This window comes from Marmota flaviventris, chromosome 5 (genome assembly GCF_047511675.1).
Source record: "Marmota flaviventris isolate mMarFla1 chromosome 5, mMarFla1.hap1, whole genome shotgun sequence".
Taxonomy (NCBI): domain Eukaryota; kingdom Metazoa; phylum Chordata; class Mammalia; order Rodentia; family Sciuridae; genus Marmota; species Marmota flaviventris.
In genome coordinates this window covers 95,067,475-95,090,624 of record NC_092502.1, presented here as the reverse complement: position 1 = coordinate 95,090,624, position 23,150 = coordinate 95,067,475, and the positions used below count along the sequence as shown (strand labels likewise).

Sequence of the window (23,150 nt, the reverse complement as noted above, 5' to 3'; positions counted from 1 at the left end):
TTTAACCTTTTCCCCAAACTATCTGAAACTCACGAAATAATTTTTAAATATTTATAAGTGAAAAGAATTTGGTATATTTTTATTCTTCTTGATAGCATCATATATATTTATTGGTATCCATAACAGAAAGAAAAAAATTTGAGAGGAATAAATTTTTAAAAAGTTAATTTGTTGTTGATATAAGATATTTTGTTTTCTCTCAAAAACAAAATTATTTTTATAATTTTAAATCTTTTATTTACTACAGAAAGAAAATTTCAATTAAGTTCTACTAGTCTCAAATGCCTGATAATGTCTCCTCCAACTGAGAGTTTTAGTTAATCTGGAATAGGGAGCAGGAATTTTCTCCATCCAGTAGAGAAGGCATCAAACTTCCATCCCAGGGTAAAACAGAGAACAAGAACACATAATCTTTCAGGCTGGGCAGCCCTTTTCTGATGGTTTACAAAAGGGCCTATTTGGTACTCTTGTCGATTTAGACTGATAACCATTCCAGAACCCTTTTTACCAGACCGATACTAACTGCGATCACATGTGCATTTCAGTTTTCTTTTACCAAATGTTCAAGGGATGTTCCAAAACAGCATGAAATATAATGTAGTGATCATTAAATTCTACATTTAATATTTTGGTTGTATCTGAGGGGAGCAAGATCTATCCATGCAGGCCTTAGAAAGGTGTTTTTTGTTCATACTCTCTCCTTTCCCTCATCTTTCTCCCAGTTGTCATTGGGTTCCCTTCAATCACCTTTTCTTTAGGCCACTCTCCACACAAGATACACTATCTTTCTGTCACAAGTCCTGAGACGTAGACCTGGTCTCCTCTATTCTGCAAACTCCACCACCTCAGACTTGGTTAGGAATTAAAATAAGACGATCTCTGTTTAACCTTCTTCTGAGCCAGCGGACCATGCCAAGAGTGGATATTGTAGGTCAATCAGGACACTCTTCGCCAGCAATGTCAAAACTCACCTCCCTTTTAAATACTTGAAGGTTTGCACGCCTTATCACAGGGAGGGTTTGTTTTCTTTCAAATACAACAGTTTGTTCTTCAGAGCAAATCCCTACTTAATCTTCATGAATGTGTAATAACTTTGACCTCTATTTCTTGTGAAATAATACCTCGAAAATTCTGGCATTAAAAGCTCATGGCTTTTGGGGGATTGGCTAACTTCAGTTAGCATTATCTTCTCTAATTCCATCCATTTACCTGCAAATGCCATGATTTTATTCTCTTTTATTGTTGAGTAATATTCCATTGTGTAAATATGCCACATTTTTTTATCCATTCATCTACTGAAGGGCATCTAGGTTGGTTCCACAGTTTAACCATTGTGCATTGTGCTGCTAAACATTGATGTGACTGTGTCCCTGTAGTATGTTATTTTTAAGTCCTCTGGGTATAGACCAAGGAGAGGGATAGCTGGGTCAAATGGTAGTTCCACTCCTAATTTTCCAAGGAATCTTCATACTGCTTTCCATATTGGCTACACCAATTTGCAGCCCCACCAGCAGTGTATGAGTGTACCTTTTTCCCCACCTTCTTGCCAACACTTATTGTTGTTTGTATTCATAATAGCAGCCATTCCGATTGGAATGAGATGAAATCTGAGAGTAGTTTTGATTTACATTTCTCTAATTGCTAGCAATGATGAACATTTTTTCATATATTTGTTGATTGATTGTATATCACCTTCTGAGAAGTGTATGTTCAGGTCCTCGGCCCATTTATTGATTGGGTTATTTATTGTTTTTGTGTAGCTTTCTGAATTCTTTACATATCCTAGAGATTAGTGCTCTATCTGATGTGAGAGGGGTAAAAATTTGCTCCCAAGATGTAGGCTCACTGTTCACTTCACAGTTTGTTTCTTTTGCTGAGAAGAAACTTTTTAGTTTGAATTCATCCCATTTATTGATTCTAATTCTTGCACTATGGAATTTCTATTAAGAAAGGTGGGGCCTAATTCCACATGATGGAGATTAGGGCCTACTTTTTCTTCTATTAGACACAGGGTCTCTGGTTTAATTCCTAGGTCCTTGATCCATTTTGAGTTGAGTTTTGTGCATGGTGAGAGATAGGGGTTTAATTTTATTTTGTTGTATATGGTTGAGGAAGCTTATTCATAGTGGGGTAGGGAGGGGGATCATAGGAGAAATAGATGAACTCTAGATAAGGCAGAGGGGTGGGAGGGAAAAGGAGGGGGCATAGGGTTAGAAATGATAGTGGAATGTGATGGACATCATTATCCAAAGTACATGTATGAAGACATGAACCAGAGATATGAAATATTTGTGCTCTATATGTATAATATGAATTGTAATGCATTCCACTGTCATATATAAATTTTTTAAAAAAGAACAACTTTAAAAAAAAAAGCTCATGGCTTTCTTGGCTGGCTTTTATTACAGAGGTCCACATATTGGTTGAAAATGTTCCTGTCTGAGTCGCTGAGGATGAATCTTATCAGGCTCAAAGAGTGTCCCTCTGACTCTCTGACATTCTTGTTTCTCCCTTGACAGCAGATGTGACTTTTACCTGATGCAGATCCTGCTGGCCTCTGTAAATTAAACCCAAGTAAATTCTCTTTTGGACAACCCCAAACCAAAAAACAGAAGCTGGTTTATATGATCCAGGCATATCTTCCACATCACAGCTCCTGTTACACTGCTAACATAATGAAACAATTTCATAATCCTCTAAGTACTTGAAGAAAAGCATGTTTATTGATCCAAAAGATTATTAAGCTAGATCAGAGGTCAACAAATTTTTTATATAATGTTTTAGAAAATAAATAGTTATGGTTAGGATATGAGGTGTCCCCCAAGAGCTCATGATTAGATGATGAGATCTGTAATGTAATTAGTGGATTAATCCATGAGCTGGATTAATAATTTGAAAGAACTACTATGTTATACGGTCACTGTGGGCAGGTGGGGCATGGCTGCAGGAGGTGGGTCACTAGAAGTCTGCCCTGGGGGATTGTCTCTTGTCCTCTTAGCTCCTCTCTCTCTCTTTCTGTCCTTCCCAGCTGCCATGAGGCAAGCAACTTTCTTCCACTGCCACTCTCCTTCCCACGATATTCAGTCTTACCTTGGTTCCATAGCAATAGAGTTGACCAAGCATGAACTAAATCTCTGAAGTCACAAACCAAAATAAACTCTTCCACCTGTAACTTGTTCTTGTAGATCATTTTGGTTACAGCAACAAAAAACTTACTAACACATGTACTCTGTCACAGCTACTCAGCGTCTTCCCATTGTATCTTGAGAGTACACATAAACAATATATAAATGAATAAATGTGGCTGTGTTCAAATAAAAGTTTCTTACAAAAACAGATATTGGGCTGAATTCAGCCTACAGACTACAGTTTGCTAAACTTTGCTCTTAATAATTATTCTAGATTCTAAATTTTAAAAGACCTTAGGTTTTCAAATACTACAATCAAAAGAATATGGAGGTAGCTACTAGGATAGATCTATCTACTTACAAAATGTGAACTTAAAAAAATAGGATTTCAATTGAGAAATCAAAATGATTAAGAGAGACTTACCTGCCTCTTTTAAATACTAATGAGCTAATTAGATAAAATTAATAGTTATAGAAATTTATCAAAATAAATTTAATGAAATCAGTTTAATGAATTTCACTAAACTATGCAATCAATTATCAGGGAACACACATTCTTTTCAAGCATTATAGGACTTTCAGACATCCACATCTACCTCTGCCCCACTACTCAAAGGCCTTCCTCCTTGCTTTCTGTGATCTGATTTAGAAACACAGAATGCCTTGACAGCTCTGAGACCTCCCAACTACTTGTCTTCTCCATTAAGGCTGAAAACCAAAACTGGGCCTTGAAAATTCCTATGCACTTAGAAAGCTGTTTAGACTTCCGCCCCACCCCACCCCCCAAAAAACACTAAGAGATTGTCCCTTTTGCTAAACATGTTGAAACTATCCCTTCACCTGAGACAAATTCCTTAAACTCTTATATAAACTTCATAACCTAAACCTCTTCTTTCAGACATACCAAAGTAGAATATCTTTCTCTCACCATCTGTGGCAAGGATCACTACAACACCCTGACAGTATATTTCCTTGAAAAATGCCTTTGGACTGATCAAAAGATATATACAGAGAATTTCAAAACTTAAGAAAACATTTAAAATATGTAGTTCTGTAGTTCACATACCTTCTTTTACAGATGATAAAAATGTGCAGAAAAATTTAGTAAATAAACAGGTCCACTAACTCCCTCAATCCAAAAGTGTCACAATTCAAAAGTTTTATCACAAAACTGAGAAAGTAAACACAACAGGCACATCTCTGTTTTTCTAGTTCCTAGCAAGATAAACAGAGTAGACATTCAAAAAAATAAATATATGGCAAGTACTTGAGAATATTCTCCATTAAACAGATAACAGGAGTGAAGGTATTTAAACACTAAAAATTTCTAGCACAGTCTTTCTCATTTTCATTTGTAATATCCATTATTAGCATGCAAAGATATTTGGCTTTCTTACACTCCAAAGTTATGTTTCACAGCTGTGTTTTTTGTAGCTGTGAAATTTGGTCTTCTGATTACATCTTAGCTGTTTACATTTTAGTTGTGAAATAGGGTTTTGTTTTTAGCTAGCTAGCAAAACTTCTGTTACATCAGTTTCAAAAATTGTCATATCCAAAATAGCAGCTTTAAATATATATCAAAATGTACTTTGATTTTTCATATGTGATGATATCTGCCATGTAATGATTAGTTAGGGTAAATATTTAAAGTGCTTTACTATTTTTCCAATAGAAATATCTGTTATATTCTGAATAAAGAAATATCCAATGTAAGAAAAATGGCACAGGGTCTTTGCTGTTTCTACATCAATAAAGTACATAGAAAATTCTGTTCTGAGGCAAAGTTCATATGTATATGAGCACAAACAAATATTTTTCCAAGGAACAAACTAACCCATGTGTAGCTTAATGTGAGTAGCAATACTCAATTTAAACCAATGTAACTTGCTTAACAGGGCTAAGGAGTCCAAGGTATTGATATGCTAAGAGATGTCCCTGGTCCATCAGTTGGGAGCAGGTGGGAAATGCTGACTCTCAGGACTTATGCCAGTGTTCATAAATCTGATTTGAACACCAACTCAGGGATTCACCCTTACAATGAATCTAAGAAGCATTAGCCCATTATTAGAGATTTTCAGTCACAATTTGGGACATAATTGCAAACTGTGCCTTTAAGATAGGAACAGGACTGGTTGTTCATAAATACTCCATGATGTTTGTATTCAAATTTGTGACATTGCTAGTGTAGTCAAATTTGGGGGTGATAATTCTTACTACCCTAATACTCCATCACTGACACTATATTTGGAAATCCCCTTTTGGATTTGGTAAGACTCACAAATCAGTGTCATTACATTATAGTTTTGCCTCCTTTTGAACCAAAAACAGCTTTTCACACTGATTTTACTTAGAACACTAAGCCAAATAACATTGGGTTCTTTCCAAAATCAAATCCATTTTCAAGTATAAATATTTGCTCTCTTTGGGAGTAATAAAAACATTGGACTGTAGGCTCTAAAAAAAACTAAAAAAGAATTCAAAAAAATGAACAATGGTTGTATAATTGTTATGTGGAAGTGGCTCCTTTAGAGAGAAAAACTCTCACTTTTATGTACAAGTAAGTTCTGGCATTTTTTTTAAACAGGGTGCCCCCTAAAGACTTCACCAATTAGCAGGATAGCCTGCCGAAGACAAGTGGTGCTTGGCTATTGCTGCCTTAGCAAGAAATGCATGAAGTTTACTATTCTGCCCTTCAAAAATGGAATTTTCGTGAAGGAAAGGAGATGTTTCCCTCACCAGAATACGGAAGTAAGCAGACATTACATTTTTCAATAGTCTCAACCCTTTAATAACAAACAAGCTCTATTGTCACAGGAAGGAAGAAAATGGGTCCTTTGTGTGCAGCCAGGGAAAAGGAAGACTACTGGCCCTTGTGAGTGAATTCTGAGGGGTCAAATGTAGGACACTAGATTCTGAGATGGAGGGTACCTTCCAGCCTGGCATATCTGTAGGGGTTTCTTGGGTGCTATATGATATTAAAGGATGGGTGCCAAGATCTGAGTTATGGTGAGATCACTCTCATTCAAAAGGATCTTCCTGGCTTAGAGTTCTGTGCAGTGGAACATGGTGATAGGAAACAATGCCACAAGACCTCAGAAGACCCAAGACACCAAGTTCTTAAAGGCAAACAGTGGCCATGTGACTTCTTCAAGGACTCTGAAAATCTGCAGAATTCTTGGATAATTCAAAGAAAGGGAAGGGAACATTCTGACATTGTGATATTGAAGTTTGTGCCTATCAAAAATATAAGATTTGGGGCTGGGGCTGTAGCTCAGCAGCAGAGCGCTTGTCTAGCATGCATGAGACACTGGGTTTGATCCTCAGCACCACATAAAAATAAACAAATAAAATAAAAGCATTCTGTCCATCAACAACTACAAAAAATAAAAATTAAAAAAATAATAAGATTAAATCTAGTTCTGATTCAACTCAAAATATAAAACAGCAATGAGAGTGCCTGCATTCCAAGTTTTATAGAGATCATGTCTAGGGTATAGTTTTCAATTCAAGCCTTTTAAAGGTGGTAAATAAATATGCTCATAGGTAAACTGTTGTCAAGCTGGTCAATTTTATGAATAGTGACTTTAGAAGCCATTAAAGTGGGAGAACAGACTGAAGTAGTACAATGCTGATCTGTGGCCTAGAATAAAGTGGTCCAAGTGAGGAAAATGTAGCCCAAAGAATGAGTAATGTGTGATATCCAATTAGTCTTTTAACTATGTTTAGAGCTCCTTCTGCATCATGCATAAAGAGCTATTTCTGCTCTTTTGCATAAAGAACACAAAAGCAAACCAATAGCTGCCTTTCTAAAATTCTTGTTTTTGAAGAGAGAGATAAATAAACATGCACTCTAATATGTGGTATCAATGGAAGAAACAAAGAAAGTGATTAAGCTAATGGTTTGGGTAGTTGGATCTGACAATTTACCACCCAAATCTTCTTGGGCAGTTATACAAAGTCTCTCATTAGGATTTAGTATGAGGTATCCCTCAAAAGCTCATGTGTGAGATGATGCAATAAAGTTTAGAGGTGAAATGATTGGGCTATGAAAGCTTTAACCTAATCAGTGTATTAATCTACTATAGGGATTAATTGTGTGATAACTGTAGGCAGGCAGGGTTTGGCTGAAGGATGTGAGTCAATGAGAGCATGCCCTTGGGGTTTATATTTTGTCTGTGGTGAGAGGGCCGCTTCCTCCCCACCCTCATTTCCTGGTAGTCATGAGCTACTTTCCTCCACCACACTCTTCAACCATGATGTTCTGCCTTACTTCGAACCCTGAAGAATGGAGCTAGCTGTCTATGGACTGAGACCTCTAAATCTGTTCTTCTCGAGTCTTTTGGTCACAGCAGCAAGAAAAGTTGACTAAAACATCACTGAATCTCTTTTTATTCATCAGTAGTAATAGAATTGGAGCATTTAAGCATTCAGTAGATGTTAGCTGCTACTGTTTTTAAAAATGTAGTTAATATTAATGAGATAATATGTTAATTTCACCCATAGATTCATAAAAAGCCTTCAGCAAGAAATACATTTGAACTTTATCCTACAGGATGAGTGAAAAAAAAAAAAGAGAGAGAAAAAAGAAGAACATTCCAGGCAGAGAGAACAACATGGATAAAGTCACAAAAGAGTTAGTATGTGGTCCATCCTGGAATGAAAAGGATTTTAAAGCAATCATATTAAAAGATCTGAGGAAAGTGCCTGAAATGAAGATAAAAATGTAAAGCAGAGCTGTGGTACAGTAGGCCACATAACCTGTAAACAATAAGGAACAATCAAATATTTTAAACCAAAGAGGATGTAATAGTCCTTTTTGTTATTATGTTGAAATACCTTTATGTACACTATGAAGACAAAAAGGTTTACTTACAGTTCCAGAGGTACAAGGTTTTGGGCTGCATCTGGTAAATGGACTTTTTATGGAAGAGTGCTTAGGTGGCTCAGGACATAGCATGGCAAGAAACAGGGTGGGTGTGAGTGTGTGCATGTATCTTCCAGTCTCTCTTATAACGTCACCAAGATGCAGTCATGGGGACCCCATGGTAATGAACTTATCTAATCCTAATCAGATCCCAGAGGCCACACTTCTAAACACCATAGTCATATTAAGTTTCCACTTCCCAATGGGGATTCAATTTCAACACATGAAATCTATAACCCTTTCTATTTGCCAGACACTTTTCATGTATCATGTCATTTTGCTCTTAAGAGACACTGAAGTATAGCAGAGGAGCAGGATTTTGGAAGGATCATCTTGGTACCATGACTGGACTGGTAGAAGACAAGTCAGTAGTACAGGGAGTATAGAACAGGAAATATCTGATGAAAATCAAGCAATACACATCCTGAGAAAGCCACAGAGGATCCTCAGATTAGCAGGTCACTGTCTTTCTTCCTGTTTTTTATACATGCATCTAAGAACATATGTATATATGAGAAGGTCATATAACTGACCCTCAGTCTTCGCATTCATAAAATAAAGATCACAATGGCATGACCCATGAAAAGTGTCTGGGAAGTGGAAAGAGCAGTATAAACGTTGCTGTTTGTTATCTTGTTCTTTCCTATTTTATCAATTATTTTCCCCGTTTTGGTTTAATCATTGTCTTCTTCCCTTGGCCAACTCTTTCTACATCACCAAAATTCCAGTTGTAATTCTTCAGGCCTATAAAGACTGCAGAGTTCTTCATTTTTGACTCAATATATTTTAATAGCTTCCTCTTACATTAGGAGAATGTCCAGAGAAAATAGGGTGTAATCTCCGTACAGAAGGAATCATGTGATCTTCTCTGCATTAAAGAAATTCACATTCCATTAGGAGAAAGATGAGAAGTATACAATATAGTAAAATATGATTTGGAATAAAGTAAAATACAGTGAGAGAACTTACAACCAAGCACTTCAATGGCTCTAATTTACAACCCAACACTTACCAAATTTCCTGGGCAAGTTGCTGAACCTTGGCTAGGCAGAAACATGCAATGGTTAGGCACTGATCTGTAACTGAAATGAGTGGTTTCTCACCTGACTCCATCATTTGCTCACTGTTAGCTTTGGACAGATTACTTTACTTCTCTGTTTCTCCAAGATTTAATCTATAAAATGAAGATGATAATAATAGCATTCATTTCCTGCATGTGCTATGTAGATCAAATGAATCAGAACATGTTAAGTGCTTAAAACACTGCCTGGCACAAAATATACAGTTCATAAAATGTTAGCTATTTTAAATATTTCTGAACCTCAGTATCCTTCACTACAAAATGAAGATAGTAATTGTCATAAGCAATCTATTTTATAAAATTGTTGTGAGATAACCTACATGAAATAATTTACGTGAAAGTCAATTGTTGAGTATATAATATACTAAAATGTAATGTTATTTATAATATATAAGTGAACACTTATACCAGTAGCTAACAGACAATTTCTTCTCAAAGTGTCCTTTAGCCATCTTGTAAATAGGAACTCAATTTACAGTCCTTCCTAAAGGCACCAAAACTACAATGAAACCTTTGTTCTGTCTTGCTGGAGTTCTAATTAATTGAGGGAAATAACTAAAAGTATTATTAGTTGTTTTTAATAATTATTTGAATGAGTTTTCTTAGCCAATGAACCTGTGGGCATTGATGACCACATTTTTTAGATGATATTAGAGTAAATACAGGAAATTCAATCTTTTTTAAATGTTATCCACTTGGGATGTCTGTTGACATTTTGCAAAGCAAACCATAAATGTACTTAAACCTATGAGTAAAACATTAAAATTAAAAATCAGCCTATCTTTCCTCCGAGTTCCTTTTTCAAATGGCACAGAGAACTTTACACAAGCTCCAGGCACCTCTATATTAATTCCTAGGGGCAATGGTATTCAGTGCATCAAGCAGCCTGGTCAGGTACTGCTGAGTCAACCCCATTCTGGGACTTAACTTGCTTGTGAATGCAATGCACAGGCCTTGAGATGTCATTATTCCAAAGTTATGATAAGGCACTCACTTATACTGCTTTACAGGGAAAGAACCACAGTTTAAAAAGCCAGAGCCACCAATTTATATTATGCTACTGTAACACTCTGGAGCAGAATCTCATTTTAAAAGACAGTGCCTAGAAAAGAAAAGGCTTTACTAGATTACTCCACAATCATGGAATTGGATCCTTTGAAACATGTTTCTTTTCTTTACCATCAGTACTTTCATTTCCATTAGAAATCACAGATGGGTACTAAGATAGCTATTTGTATATTTGTGTTACAAATAACTAAGATAGTTATTTGTAACACAAAGTGCAGCAGTGATCATCTCTTAATGGAAGAACTACCAATAAGTTACTGGATGGATGAACCTGCCTGGCTGACATGTCTTAGCTTGGACATGTTTACTAAATACAATTGCAGCCACAGTGACGAAAGTTAAAAGTGCATGATTCTATATTATGTTATTTGAATTTAGAGCTACAAATTAGTTTATTGTGGGAAATTACCACTTTCTCAAAATCTTCAAAGTTCACTAGGAAACAAGAAGCTTGGATATGTTGTAATTAACTGGGAAAATGGTAGATGCTTCTATCAATACTTAGTTTGGCATTATTAAAGAATAAAATCTGTAACAGCAAAGCCCACATTTCACGAAGTGTTTCTGTAGGGGGAATATTAAAATCATAAATAGCAACATGCTTATGTGGTACACATTAGGTAGACTTTTTTCCAAGATGGCACAGAATCTTAACTAAGTTAAAATGTAGCATTTATAACCCTTGATTTATAACCTTTATAACTTCTACCTAAGAATTTATCCAAAGTAAATTTCTAGTGCTCCGTTTACTAACTTTCCCTTCAGTTGAACATTTAGATGAAACTTCTGTTTCTAGAGTCATTTGCTAGAGGGTGATTTTGATTATTAGAACTCAAACTAGGGATGACATTCAAATCTCATGTATAGCAAGTGGATACAATTTTAAATAAATTTTTTAAAAAGCCTGTTCTACAGAAAGAACTAGGATTAGACAACAACACTCCTTTGATCTCAGTGTTATCACTCTTTACAGCTTCTCCACTCTGAACCACCCAGAAGGTAGTCTGTCTGTAAACATTTGTTTATTTCTTTCATGGCCATCTTGCATGTTATTACTGGGACAGCTGCTTTTAACAAAGAGAACTTTCAAATTGCCAGGAGAGTACTAGCAATTTTAAAATAAGTAAAGGCTCTAAGTAGCAGATAGTTCATAAACAGCCATTTAGAAGTCATTTAGAATTCCTGTTGCTTTCCCTAATTTTCAGCACACCTGAGAATCACTATGCTCATATCATGCTTTGCATGGAAGATGATGCTGTCTACCAGGTATATAATAAGTACTCCATAAAATGTGCTCAATTAATAAATGTTGGCAAAATCAACCACTGAACTCACTGCAACAGGTGAGGGACAACTTCCAAAAAAACTATAAACATGTGTTCTTCTTTTGTTTGGCTGTATATAGTTGCAGTTCAACACTACATAGTATTTCACAACAGATTATAGATTTAGACTCTGAGGAGAAATAAATGAACATATATACCCTACAACAGCCATTCACAGAAGATTCACATTATGTATGATAATACTCTGGGCAACAATTAACCCAGTCCCTGGATTCAAGAAGCTATATATCAGAAACAACTCAAATGACCTTCAATTGGTAGAAGGATAAATAATCTGTGGTACATGTGAACAATGAAATACTACACAGCAATCAAAAGGAGCAAACTACTAAAACACCTAACAACACATATGAAGGTCGAATTTATTATGCTAAGTGAAAGAAGCCAGAGGTGAGCAGAGTGACAGCGTACAGTGTGATTCCATTTATATGACTTCAGATAAAGGCAAAAGTACAAGGATGGGTGATAGATCAGTGGCCTCAGGGTTCAAGGGTATGGAAAATGTTGACTACAAAGGGCAGTATTTGTAGTGATAAGGGAGCGTTCTGTTTCCTGTTTGTGACAGTGGTTACTTGACTCCATGCATTTGTAAAACTCAAAGAATTGTGTACCCCTTTAAAAAATGAATATTACTATATACAAATTAAAAATTAAATTAGAAAGTCTAATAAAAGTTTCACACTGTTCATACTTTTCTTTCTCAGGGAAAATTCTCTTCTCAATACTCATATTAAACTCCTTCTTATCATTTTCAAGAACTTAACCTTAGCTTCAATGTCAGCTTTTCTACAATGCCATCCCAAACTTCTCTGTTTCCTCATTTTTCTTTTACTTTCTCATCTTTTAGGAAACAAGCATTACTTATATAGCTAAAACTCATATGGCTGAAAGAACCCTCTTTTCCAAAGATAACCTCCATCCTGAAATTAGCATGCATCCTTCCTCACCATGTTCTTATATTTTCGGTGCATGGATATATACCCAACATTTTTTAAAATTTTTTTTGTAGTTATAATAACAGATGAAAATATTATGTTAATATCACATGTATTCTTTTGCAATTGCTTTTTTCATCCAATATTGCTTTCAAGAGAATCCATTCATTTTTAATTGCTGTAGAATATTCACTGTTGGAATGCACTCCTAACAGATATTTAAGCTGTTTTCATGTTCCATGTTACACTGTATCAGATTTATCTGTGTCTTTTTGTCTGGCAAGATGATGAGCAACTCCAAGATAGAAACCATTTAGAATTCCTGTTGCTTTCCCTAATTTCCAGCACACCTGAGAAACACTATGCCCATACCGTGCTTTGCATAGAAGATGATGATCTCTACCAGGTACATAATAAGCACTCCATAAAATGTGCTCAATTAATAAATGTTGGCAAAATATTATTTAAATTTTTCTGCTCTCTACTCACTTCTTCATGGTGTAAGTGTTGAGTGGGAATTTCCTCAATTCTCAGTAGAAAATCCTTTAAGTGTTCCAGTGTCACAGTAGAGATCTATGAAACAAGGTCACTTCGCAATTCTCCTGCTTTCCCATTAGAGGATCTCAAAGCACTATAGAAACCGCGATTTTCTCCTGTGACATTTTTCCCATCAATGTGCTTCAAGGGCAGTTCAGAGCAGTATTCAAAGCTTGTGTACCTTTTACTATTGTCTGTAAAGGGCCAAGAACCCAGATTCTGAATGTAAATAACAGTGACAAATTATCCCCGATCTCTCTCTCTCTCTCTCTCTCTCTCTCTCTCTCTCTGAATAGGTTTTTCTTTTCATGGGTTCTCCTTCATGCTCTTAGTCTGCTTACCTGTAAGTTGGAGGAGCTGACATTTAACTGCCCACCTTTAACAGATCTCGCGCACCACTCTTCCCTGACCACGTGTAGGCACTTCTCTCTCTAAGTAGATCTAAAGCTGCCTGATCTCCTCCCCAATGCTTTATGGCTTAAGGATATTGCAGCCTTGATGTAGAAGACAAATACACACCATAGCTCTGGGCATACAAAACTATCTATCATCATCCTGCCTCTGGACGTGGCCAGTACATTGTGTGTTTCAGAGAAATTAATCTGGTGTTTAAGGGGGAGAAAGCCATTACAAAATCAGTCTGCGTGCAGAACCTTCCCTCAGACCCTGTAGCAGCATTTTCGACGCCTCTCGCTTCTGTACAGCTAAACTCAAACTTGACCTTCGAGAGGATTTCAAGGAAGGGAGCCTTCCTCCCTTTCTCGCGCCTGCTCCTAGAGCACTAGGAGGCCTCCCTCTGGGAAATAGCTGCCTTGGACCCGAGCTCGGGGAACCGCACGTCGAGGCGCGCGGACGCGCCAGGGAAACCGGAGGCGGTGGCTGCGGCGGAGGACGGGTGGGGGGGAAGGGAAAAGGCTGCGGGAGCGGACAGGAGAAGGTGGAAGGAGGAGGAGGATCTGTCTGCATATGCATGAGGCACCCAGCACTGCCCTCTTCCCCTGCAGCTGCTCGGGTGGAGGCAGAGGAGGAAGGGAGGAGGGGAGGAGAGGAAATAAGGAGGGGGCGGGGTAACAAGAACCGCATCTAAAGCAGAGTCGGGTTTGGAGAACGGAAGAGGTGATTTGCATGGAGCCTGGTGATTGGCTGATGGCCGGAGGCTGGGTCTGAGAGGCAGTCTCTGAATGGTTTAACGAAGGAAATTACAGTATTCATTGGGCTTAAGAAAACTGGGGCGGGCCTGTTCGGTGCAATATTAAATCTGGCCGCCAGGAGGCGCAGTACCCTATCTTTGTTCTGGTTAAAAGCTCCTTTTCTCTCCCCCCCACCCGGTCAATCCCCGCCCCCACACCCCCTCCCACAGACACACAGGCAGAAAGTGCAGAGAAACCCTGTGATCCAGTCAACTGGCACTGCCCCGTCTATTAAGAAAGATGAACACTCCTTTTTCTTCCATCTCCTTCATGGGAGACCACTTTTCATTTCAGATTATCACATCAATAAATATTCTTCGAGGAATAAAAAAGGCACTTTGCCAAAAGATAAGAGAATATATATGAAATGTGTGGACTGTGCAGAAAGACAATACACGAAGGCAGGAGAATAGGCACACATATGTAAATACGCACATAATCACCCAGAGAACACAAAACAAGAAGGGCAGACAGACGGGACACCCGAAGAGAATACATATCACTCAAGGTCCTCATAGACCGTGCATGTCTCCCACACACCGAGGCACACACCCACTGACCCGCACACACACTCTCTGCCAACACACACATACACACATACACAAGGACCTCAGAAAGGCATCCAAATGCATTCACACTCAATGAGAAGGGTGCCGAGAAAATATTAGAGCAGAATTAAAATGATTCATCCCCTCCCCCTCCACAAATATTCAAGCGGAATGATTCTATTTGCATAATACTCATATGCTCAGGACGCCGCACGGGCAAAAAAAAAAAAAATGGCTCCATTTGAGGCACACCAGAGAATGCATGTATACAGGATACACGCACGCACGCGCGCGCGCCTGCGGGCGAGACACACCCACAGCCTGTGTCCTCCGCCCACGGGCACAGGCTGAGGACAGATGCCATCAACCGCGCTCAGAACAGCGCTCAGTACAGTTGTCCAGAAAACAGTATTGTGTGTGTGTTGGGGGTGGGGGAGAACACCCTACTCAGCAATGGAAGCACTGCTATAGAACCCAGGTTTTCGAAACACAAACACACACACCGCTGTTAGTTGAGTTCAAGGAAATAACAGATGCACAATAGATAACAGTGCTAGAATATGTCATCAGCTTAAACAATACTTTGAAATTACTTCAGTCTGAAGATAGCTATCTGAGGTACTCCTGAGGAGAAATTAAAAAAAAAAAAAAAAAAAAACCTTAGGAAATGAAAACCTTTTCATTTATTCTGCTTTTTCTTTATTTTCTTTTTCTTTTTTCTTTCCTTCTCATATTTGAAGATAGAATAGAGAGAGAATTCCTCTTTCTCCAAAGGAGGATAACTCTGTTTTTGTTTTGCGAACCCATAAGCTTTCCAGTTGATTTCCCAGGGAAGAAGGTGCTAGGGAGCAGACCTCTTTGCAGCCTCCCAGCCAGACAGCACCACAAAAGGCATTATTACACATCCCAAATAAGGAGGGCTGTCTATATATTTACAGATCTGTTCAAATATTTAACCTCTTAACTTGCTAAATATCCCCCTCTTCTTTCTTTCTCTCTTGCAGTCTCCCCTCTCCCCCCTTTTGGCCCTCTCTCCCCTCCTATTCCTTTCTCTTTCTAAAATAGTAGGGATGGAAAGTGCCTTTTTGGAATCCAAAATGTGGCCAGGGGCATTGGGCTTTACCTGACTCCATTTGAATGTCAATTTCGTTTCCAGGCAATTCCTTCCCCCCCCCCACCCCTTCCAGCTAAAGAATCAAGTTTGAATCACCAGAGTTACCTTTTTAAAAGTACAAGATTTGGTGTTGCCCCCTCAGTTTTTAAACTGCTTTGGCAAAGCATCCACTGAAGCAGAGGGATTTCCCTTTAGAACTTTCTAGTCCCCCCAATCAGTGATGTTTTCTTCTGCATTGAATTTCCTGCTCCTCAAGGGACTAGTAGAGGAACAAATTTATAGGGGTTAACCTTCCAAAGAGAGAGTTTCAGCAGTGTTTGTCAACCCAACCAAGGCCAGCAGTGAGGCACACGTCTATTACAGGGACCAAGTTGGAATGCAATCACTGTGAATTTCTTACTGCCGGAATCTTTGTGGGGCTAATAAAGTCATTCTGAGGGCCAGTGTAGGATATGAAGCTAGATAGCAATGGACCTTTAATGAAGCAGAAGTGTTAGATTTCCCAAAAATTGAGGTGTCTTTATTGGATTCATAAAGGGGGAAATAAAAGTTGTGCCTAGGCACAGCAGAAAGTTGCTGTTGACCCTCTACCTCCAAAGGCACTGTCCATGCCCTACCCTGAAGGCAGGTACTCTGGATGGGTTTGGGTACTTCCAACTCACTCAGGATTCTGCTCTGACACAGCTTAAAGTGGCCTTAAAGGGGCTTTCCATGTCATTCTTGAATTTTTTTCGTAAGGAAAAGAATTAACAAGAAAAACCCGATGACTCTAAAGTTGACTGCAGAAAGTGAAACATACTCTTGGCAGATTTCCTCTGGCCTAAAATAATATTTATGTATTTGTTGGTTTATTTCTGGGTAGTGAAAAAAATTAAACAGTACTTTGACAAGACAATTAGTTCAGTCGTTCATTTATTTCAGCCTTCACTTTCAAGTGTCTCTTAGCATCTGAGGTACCCCACCCGGGAGCCGACAGAACGCACCTTAGAAGAAAACAGTTCACTTCAAATGCTTTGCCTCAGCAAACTCAGTTTGGGGTTGCATCTCTCACTTTTCCAAGAACCCTGGCCCCGGGGTGTCCTCCAGTTGCTGATTCTTCGGAGTTCCTGAACACACCAGTTTGCGTAGTAATGACCTTTGCTTACTGCTCCTGTTGGGGGCTGGCATCGCTCACCAGGGAAGCTGAGGGACGACCGAATCTTGAATCTTGGGTAAGGAGAAAGAGGTAATGTTTTAAAGGAGGCTTACTGAAAACTTTTACAATTGGCAGATATGAGAAGGAAGAAGGCTAGGTAAGTTTCAAAACAATGACCTCCCCCCCCCAAAAAAAAAAGTATGCTTATTTTTTGTGTCCTGGTAGATCTGGGATAAAAACATGGGCGCTGGATTATTATGAGGTGCATTCTATAAAATGCCATCCGTTTGCATGACTGAATGATTGTCAGGACACCCCACACACATACCACCCATTGCACAAACCTCCTAAGAAAACTGCGGGCTGTTTATGAGTTTTCTAGTTTTTCCTGATCAGAAATGATATTCATCCAGAGACATTATCTAAATCCGTGGAAGAATGAAGGCTGCTTGTCATGCGTCCTTCGTTTCCAGTAATGTGTGCCACCCAATTAGAAGCAATTTAGGCAATCAAGACTGTATGAGAGAAGGGAACGTTAAAAATAGGTTTTCTATAGCCTCAGAACTCTAATTCGGAAGAACATCTAAAATTACATATGTTTCGTTTCTTTATGTAAAGTAAATATACAATGAGTGTCTCCTGTTCGCTCTTTTTTCCTCCATGGTTCCTCTCCCATTGCCTGTCTTTTGAGAATTCATAACAGAAGTGAAGTGTAAAGTTCACATAAAAAGAGACTAAGGTTGTTAAGAAGTCTGAGACAAAATAAAGGAAAAGAAAGAGAGAGAGAGAGAGAGGGGGGGGGGGGAATTTGGGTAGGGCTTGGGACAGCCTTTCCCCGGTTTCTCGCTGTCGGTGATAGTGGTTATCTGACTTTCATCCGCGGTAGCCAGGAAAGTCCCAAGAGTAGAGCCCAGAGATGGGAGGGAGTCCATTACCGGAATCCAGTCGTTTGACCCCGAGGCCCCGTGCAAGTCAGGATAACTACAGAGCACTCGAGTTCATTTGGAGGGTTAGGAATGCAGAAAAAGAGTGAGAAGGATGTATGAGGGGAAAGGGGTAAGTAAAAGCAGAAACATGTTTCCAAACGTAATGGGGAAAGTACAAATTAAAACAATATATATATACTCAAGAGTACAGCAGAAGTGAGGATGCAGAATTCGGGCATGTCACTTGTCACCCATTTCCTTCCTTCCCCAGGGTGAATTCCAGGTGTGTCAAAATTCGGACCTGTGGCCAAGTGGCCGACTTCATCTCCTCTTCTCCTTCATCTCCTGTCTCTCTCTCCCAGCCTTGAGGTTTTGAGAGGCGATTTCATTCTCCCGAACTCTCAAAGAGTGCTGTAGAGTGCGGGTCGGAAAACTAAGGAGAGTGAAGTTGGCAGAACTTCCGGAAGTGCAGGGCCAGTGCCTGCACTTTCTGCTGGCACGGGAGTCGGAGTCTGGTCCTGAGCCTTTGATCCCTCTAGCCGTAGGTCCAAGTTCTCTGCACGTAAGTTTTGCTCAAAGTCAAATGCCTAGACCCTGAACCCTGAAATTCTTGGCGGGGTATTGCAGGACAGAGAGGAGTTGTAAGCTGAGCGGAGTTCTGGGCCCGGAGTGGCAGAGTGCACCCAGGCAGGCAGGAAGCCGCCCCCGCGCTCCGCCAGCGATCCTGCTGTCTCCGGGGTGCTGGAAACCTCCAGAGTGGAAAGTACTCTCTTGGCAGTAACCCTTTTCCAGAACCCAGTCTTCCTGATGGAGTTTGAGGTCAAAACAAAATTCCCTTCCCAAAGCTTATAATGATCGAGGATGAGTGCAAAAGTGGGGACTTATCTAAGACGTGCCACTGATGTTTTAAAACAAAAGAGGTTCCAGAGGAGGCAGCAATGCCTCAGTTGGGACAAGGTGAGGACCTGTGTCTGAGTTTCTGAGAGTGTGGGGGCCCACTCCATCCCCAAGTGATTCTTCACCGAAGTGTCTCCTGTGTAATAGCACCTAATTTATTACCTATGTATTCTGCTTGTTTGTATCTGATTTATGAACTAAAACCATTTGGTTATTAACAAATTTATCAATTCAAAAATATTTCCATTTTTAAAAGTAATCTTCCCTGTAATGTTGAAATATCTTCTTGAATTTAACACTTCAAAAAAACTGGCTTCCAAAATATTTTGAAAAATTAAATATGTATTTTTACACAACTGAGTTAGAAATAGGTGACATTTTAAAATATATATGTTAAGAATATGCTAAAGAGGTTTTCTGGTTTGATGATTAATATAGATAAGCATTTCTGAATTCAATATCTCTTTATTTCATAATGTCCTAGTATAATGGGGTACAAATCAGAATAGATATTGACAAGCTATGTACCCTTCTGAAAGTTAAATTTGTCCTTTAAATTTCTATTGTCATGCAGAAGCTCCAAAGTTTAGTATAAATATGAACATTCATACAACATAATATGTTCTTACTCTGTTACTAAAGTTGTCCAGGGAATCTTAAGTTTTTTATCCTTCATAGGTCTCAGTTTTGTAAATTTAAGAACTTGAACAAAGTATTCTACAGTTCAAAAGTTATAGACTTTTTGGAATATTTTATTTCAATGTATTTTGCAGTTACATAAAATTAAAAGGCAATAATAATATAAAGACTTTCTTATTATTTTATGTAATTAGCATCAATAATATTCTGTGCTTTAGCCATCTACAATGATTCCCTAATCAGATCCATCATCCCTAACAGACTTTGAGTTCATAAATATACATTATATATTAAAAAGAATATTGTGTCTCTGCGTATATATCTCATTTTATATAAAGGTGCTCCTATCTTTCACTAGAATCTTAGTGAGATTCTCAACTAAAAACATTTAAGAACCATTGTTTTATACTTGAAAAAATCACAAGAAAGAACCCAGCCACCATCAATGCACTTGCACTTTGTATAAAAGTAATGATTTTTCTAGATACCTTGGAATGCACAATATTTGAAAATCACTAAGCTAAAAGGAAAGAGGTTCTTATCCTGAGTTTTCCTCTAAATAATTAGTGACCTTGAGAAAGAAACCTTATTTCTCCAGTCCTCAATTCACTCTTACAATAAAGAAATAGAATCAGATGAGCTCCAGAAGTCCCTCTGATCCTAGGAGTTCATGAAGTTTTGCATACCGTGCGGTGTCATGTTTGATGGGCAAACATCATAAGCCCATAATTCAGGCAAGAATCCTCAACCTCAGCTTCACTTCTTTGTGATCTTTATTTTGCACCTTACTATAGTTTTTCCTTTACATGGATAAAAAGGTTGATTCTTCAAGTTATTTAAGGGCACCAAATCCTACATGAACTTCTCCAGTGCTGAAAGCATAGCACTGGTTTTAGTTCTAAGAAATGAGTTTCTCAGGAATGGTGTTATCTGTAAGAATTTTATGCCCCTATAAAGAGTTTTAAATTTTTCCTGCAGTTACTGAAGTTGGTAAATTAATACCTTTGATAATTTTATAACTTTTTCTGAATACAGCTGGTTCATTTCAGCAATTTTAAGACTTAAGAACTATGCAGAAAATACTCTGTCAGATAGTGTCCTTGAAGTTGTCTTTTCTCCAATAACAAAGAATCGTTTCTTACTTCCTCACACCCACCAACCTACTATATTCCCAATACCCAGGCCCCACATAGGGTCCATTCTTTCAGATTGACCCTGAGCTTATTTACACTGAGCAACAGTTTCAGGAGTCATCAGCAGCAGATTACAATGAACATTTTCTTTTTTCAGTTCAGGCCCAACTCTATGAAATTAATTTCCATTTCAATAATCACAAGACTTCCCTTGGAAATATCATTGACTGCACAAGCCATAGACAGATCAAGTGTAGGTGCTCCATCATCTGAATGGGGTAGGGTTATGTTTTCAATTGGAACAAGGTATTAAGTGATTAAACTGTGCCAGCAGACATAGCACTTTTATGAAGACCTTTTCTATCCAAGTAGGCACAAGGATAGTCAATCCCTGCCCCTGAAAGTCTCTAAGGAGAACTTGGAATGCTTTAGGAAATCATGTTTGCAATTAAAGCACTGGTATTTTTCTTCCCATCACAGAATGAAAGCTGAATCCTAGTTTCAAAACTTCACTTTTTATTATTATTATTATTTCAGTAAGCTGCTTAAGATCCTCTTGCATTCATTGACAGGATTTGGGGTCCATTCTGCTTTACTAGTCCACAACAATTTAATTATTGAATGTTAGCAAATTACAAGTGACTTAGCAGAGGCACATTCAGAATTCCAGATGCCATTATCTTAATATCTACTATAGTTAACAGTCACACAAGTCAGAAGATCAAACACCAATTTGGGCACCATATTTTGCTTACTTTTTTGCAAATGTAGTAGAAGACTGGTGGGTTATTATCTTATCCAATCAGCACACCTGGCACATGGCTGATAAAAGGAGTAAATTAACAAATGAATGAATAAACATGCAAGGTATTCAATGTCTATTTGACTATTTGGACCTGTGGGAGAAATGGTAGCTTTTTAATAATTATTAGCATGGGGGTCCCCTATAATACATGCTCTTAAATACAAAATACAAAATAAGCACAATTTATTTTTTAGTAAAATACTAAAAACATGCAACAAATCTAGAATAAAACTCCTAAGCAATTCATTATTATAAATTTTTTTTTCAAAGTCTTCTGACTGAGGGAAGTGGAGGAAATAAAAACCAACTTACTTTGCAGGCCAGGAGGTTACAGTGTCACGTGCTGTTTTATTGCTTTGTATAGATTATTTATTCAATACCCCAGGAGAGTCCTCTGAGGCATGGGCTATAATGACCAGTTTACAGGTGAAGACACCAATGCCCAGAGAGGTCAACTCCTTTCTCAATATCATATGATATTGATGACTGGTATATGGTAGAGGCAAGATTCAAATGGAGGCAGCCTAGTTCCAGAAACAGAGCTCTTAGCCATTAGGTAGTACTTCACACAGAACGGTGTTAAATTTATGCTAACATAATTTGTTGCAAGTATAAGAATATGAAATTAAAGAATAATTCAGATGAAAACTAGTCCTCTAAATTCCAATGCACTGATTGTACTAGTAAAGCTTTAAAACCACTTTTGGCTTCAAGTCTTGTCCACCTAATTATTGTTATTTCATTGTTACTGAGCTTCAAAAATATGCTAAATATTATCTTGTTATTGCTGAAAGTTAACAAAAAACATAAAGTCTTCTCTACTCTTTTGATGACTTCAACATTTAATTAACTTGGCCATTAACTCTCATTAAAGTGAATATCAACCCTAGGACTATTTTTTTTTACCTATTACATGTAAAATTAATCAGAATATCTGTTAGATGGAAATGCTTAATGGAAATCTTCGTAATAGAAGGTGTTCAATAAATGTTTGTCCAATTAAGAAATGAACAAATTATTTACATACATCTAACAGAAAGGTATCTGCTGGAAAAATGAATTGCTTGCCTGTCTTTTTCCCCTGCAATCACATTTGGAATTGCATTCAGCTATCATTTGAGAAGATGTATTTTCTTTATGTCTGTGTAACAATATAAGTATTAAACATTCTACAAGTTAATTAGATAAAGATGAAGAAAATAACTCTTCATTTGGTTTAGGACACTAATGGGAAAAATCTAATGGGAGAAAAATCTATGAGTTCTGAATATAACTACAGTCTTAGCTTCTCACTCTGCGAAGAAACCCCACTTCATAAAGAAGATTCAGAGAATTAATAAGAACAATGTTGGTAGCATTCAGAACTTCCAAAGCAGTGGTAAGTTAAAAGGAAAGTCAAAATTTTTTAAATTGTAGCAAATTACTAAGGGAAACTGAAAAAATAAATTATCTGACTTTAAAGGAAGAGTGTAGAAAAAAACAAAATTAGAAGTACTACATTAATCCATCTGTACACTAAAAGGTTAGATTTTATTGTATATAAATTATACTTTAATAAACTAGACTGATAAAAAAAGAATAATTCAGGAAATTAGCAAGTGCTTCCAAGAATCCAAAGTGTATACTTGTATTGCAAATAGCTACAGGGAAAAAAAAGGGGGGGTAACATGGCATGGGATGTGGAGTTAGTTGAGCTGGGTTCACCTCCTTAACTCTGCAAAATTATTGACTGGGAGAACTCAAG

The 23,150-nt window shown here is 37.8% G+C and overlaps 1 long non-coding RNA gene across 1 annotated transcript; it reads right to left on the bottom strand.

The window, feature by feature from the left end:
- Window positions 1-16,765: 16,765 nt before the first annotated feature.
- Window positions 16,766-18,584, bottom strand: LOC114086275 (uncharacterized). Its single transcript, XR_003581624.2, has 2 exons — window positions 18,234-18,584; window positions 16,766-17,077 (listed from the first exon to the last, which is right to left on the bottom strand). It is a non-coding gene; the product is annotated as an uncharacterized lncRNA (long non-coding RNA).
- Between the last annotated feature and the right edge of the window lie 4,566 nt (window positions 18,585-23,150).